Source organism: Vombatus ursinus, unplaced genomic scaffold (genome assembly GCF_900497805.2).
Source record: "Vombatus ursinus unplaced genomic scaffold, bare-nosed wombat genome assembly UNPS02005459.1, whole genome shotgun sequence".
NCBI lineage: Eukaryota > Metazoa > Chordata > Mammalia > Diprotodontia > Vombatidae > Vombatus > Vombatus ursinus.
In genome coordinates, this window is record NW_020945237.1 from 8138577 (window position 1) to 8142144 (window position 3568).

Genomic DNA, 3568 nt, shown 5'->3' on the forward strand with positions numbered 1-3568 from the left:
ACATAAATAGGCATGTTACCAGTGATAACTTGCACGCAGGAAATGATCTAAAAGTTAACACCAAGGAAATATGATTTAAAAAAAGGGAGGTGGGCCAGTCATGTAGTGAGAGTGAGTGATGAAAGATGGATATACCAAAGGCTATTCTGGTATGCATACAATGTGAAAAAACCTAGAAGAAGACTCCTAGAATGTTAGGCAGACAAACTATGGTGGATTTATGAGAGGACATGGGGAAAAAATCAAAATGTGAGAAGGCATGGATATGTTTCTTCCTTACTGTTGGAGGGAAGGCTCATACTGATAAGCTAACCATTCCATTTAATCACTGGTTCTCAAAGTACAGTCCAAGGGCCCCTAGAAGTCCCCAAGACCCTTTCAGTGGGTGGGCGAGATCAAAAATATTTTCATAATTATATTAAGAAGTTATTTGCCTATTAAGCTCTTCCCTTTTCCAACTACATATCTATGTGAGGACAGATATTCTTCATGTATTTCATTCAAAATAATGTATCACAACAGATTGAATACAGAAACAAGAGGATGCAGCCATCTTCTATCAAGCCAGACATGAAAGAGATTTGCAAAAATATGTAAAACAATGCCATTCTTGCCACTACTTTTTATTTTAAAAAATAGTTACTTTCATAAACATATGCTATTTGTGTTAACATGCAATGGATTTATTTTTGTTGTTTTAAAATTAAATAAATATTTTTAATTAAAAATTACATATTTTCCTGTATTAGAAATATTAAAAATATTTCTAATACAGGAAATATCAATAGATATAATAATAATAGCTAACTTTTATATAGCACCTACTGTGTGCCAGGTACTATGCTAAGTGCTTTAAAATTATCTCATTTGATCCTCACAACAAGTGTGGTAGATGCTACCTCTCCAGATGATGAAACTGAGGCAAACAGAGGTTACGTGACTTGCCAAAGGTCATAGAGCTACTAAGTATGCCAGGTTGGATTTGAACTCAGGTCTTCCTAATTCTAGGAGGGCACTTAATCTACTATGCCACTTAGTTGCCCCCATAAACCTCCATCAACCTCATAAAAGTTTTTCGGAGACCTCAATAACGTGAAGAGGGTAAAGGAGTCTTGAGACCAAAAAGCTGGAGAGCCATTACATTAAGGCACCGAACTATAAAGAAAATATGGTACTGTTGACGATCCCCTAACCCTCTCATAATCTTTCCGTCTCCCTTAACAAAACAAGCAAACAAATATTTCTTGGCAGGCTAATGATATGAAACGCTAGTTGTTGAAATGCATCAGTTACTAATACAAATGCTATTTACTGGAAAGATTTAAGCCTCCCAAATGTCATACTTCCTTCTATTGTATTACTTAAGAGTTTTAGGCATGTTTCACATCTATTTAGTCTTAAGAATATTAATAGTGGTTATTTTTCCTATAAAATAAATAAGAAGATAAGAAACTTTTCTATTTAGAAATTATTGGTTCCCTTTTATTTTTTTCTTAGAATAAACCTTTAATATAATAATGGCATCATTTGATTATAGAATGTTTACAAATATTTCTCTAGAGCAAATAGTCTTTGGTTTATGATTAAAATATTACTTCTGAGAGAAATCTTTTTCTGGCCTTCCCTAAAACTCTTTGTTTCCACCAAGCTGGTTTACAATATGTCCCTTGACTCTTCCAAAATTATTTGTGTTTTGAAAAATATATATTTTGCATTTACTTCTGGGTTTACATGTTGTTGCCCATATACATTTCCCTCCCTAACCTTCCCTTCCACCCCCCAGTAAAATGTAAGCTCTTTGAGGGAAGGGTTCATTTTGTTTTGTCTTTTCCCCAGGGCCTGGCTCACAGTAGGCATTTAGGTAAAAGCTTGCTGCATTGAAATTGAATCGGATTGAATTGAATTGAACCAAACTAAACTGAGTGGGGAAAAAAGCAAAAAGATACAACCCCCTACCACCTTACTTCCAATATTATCCTTCCAATGCCATTTGCGAGGATGTTTTCTAACAGCCGTGCAATGACTTCAGCCAGTGCACAGCATCAAGATATATTTTTTGGCAATGACTTTCAGAATTTGCTACACCTGTGTTCCCCAATCAACTTTGGAAACTCAATGTTCTTTAAAATATATGCATATTTTTCTAAATTACTATATAAAATCTGGCCATTTTCCTGATCACCTTTCACAGCCATACCCATTGAGTGGGGTCTCACAGTTCTAAGATGTGAATTCTGCAATGGTAAACACATGCCATGGGATTGGCCTTTGGTTTGGAATTCGTTAGTTCTCTGTGTCTAAATCTACACCACCAAGGAGAAGAGAATGGAAAAACTTCAAGTACAAAGTTAGATGCACATTCAAATCAAATGGCAGATACTTCAGGGGACATCATAGGATCATAGATTAAGACCCAGAAGACACCTTAGGGACCATCAAATATAATCTCCTCATTTGACAGATCAGGAAACTAAGGAACAGAGAGATTAAGTGATTTGCCCAGGGTCCTACCATTAGTAAATAGCTGAGGCAAGATTAGAATTTTAGCCCTTCCTGTTGGCTCAGTGAATAGAGTGCTGGCCCTGAAGACCAGAGGACCTGAGTTCAAATCAGGTCTCAAACACTTACTAACTGTATGGCCCTGGGCAAGTCACCTCAGTTTCCTCATCTCCAAAATGAGCTGGAGAAGGAAACAGCAAACCACTCCACTATCTTTGCCAAGAAAACCCCAAATGGGTTCACGGAGAGTCAGACGTGATTAAACAACTTCCTGTTTCCAAGACCCATTCCCTGTCCGCTATTTCCTGGTCCTCAAGGGTCACTGAGGCCTTTCAACAATCTCTGATGATGTCTTTATCTATGACCAGGACAAAGGCATAAGGAAGATATTTATAACATTTTCAGGTAAAGTTGCCCACGCTTAGGAGGATAGGAATTGTCGCTGAAACAACCTTGATAGCTTTGCAAAGCTTGTCCAACAAAAACAGGTTAAAATTCAATAAAGACAAATGTAAAGGAGTATATTTAAGGGTAAAAAACCCCCACAGAACCTCAAATTCAGAACTGAGAAAGAGTGGCTAGAATAGAACAGAATTTCAATAGAATAACTGAAAAAGATCTGGGTATCATATTTGTCTGCAAGGTGAACGTGATTCATCATCATCAATAATTGCAAACACTTCTTGAGTACAGAACAATTGTAGGACATCATGCTGGGCACAAAGATACAAGAAAGTATAGGATGTCAAGGTAGTCCTTGAGCTGAAAAGTCTCACAGTCTAGCAGCAAGAATGAGGATGACACCACCTTACAGAGAAATGATCATATATTAGCATCATGCTTATAAGTTCATATAGAAATGCTTACAGGTGAGCATTTATATAGAAGGTATCATGATGCACTATATAGATGCTTATTCCTTTATATTTGAACAGCATGTTGAGTTTTATGTTTTTGTATGTGCATTATCTAATATGACATCCAAAATTTCCCTGTGAGATAGGAAGGGGGCCATCTCCAGTCATCCCGATCTATATTGTGCCACTGGACCCAAATGACTCTGGAGGAG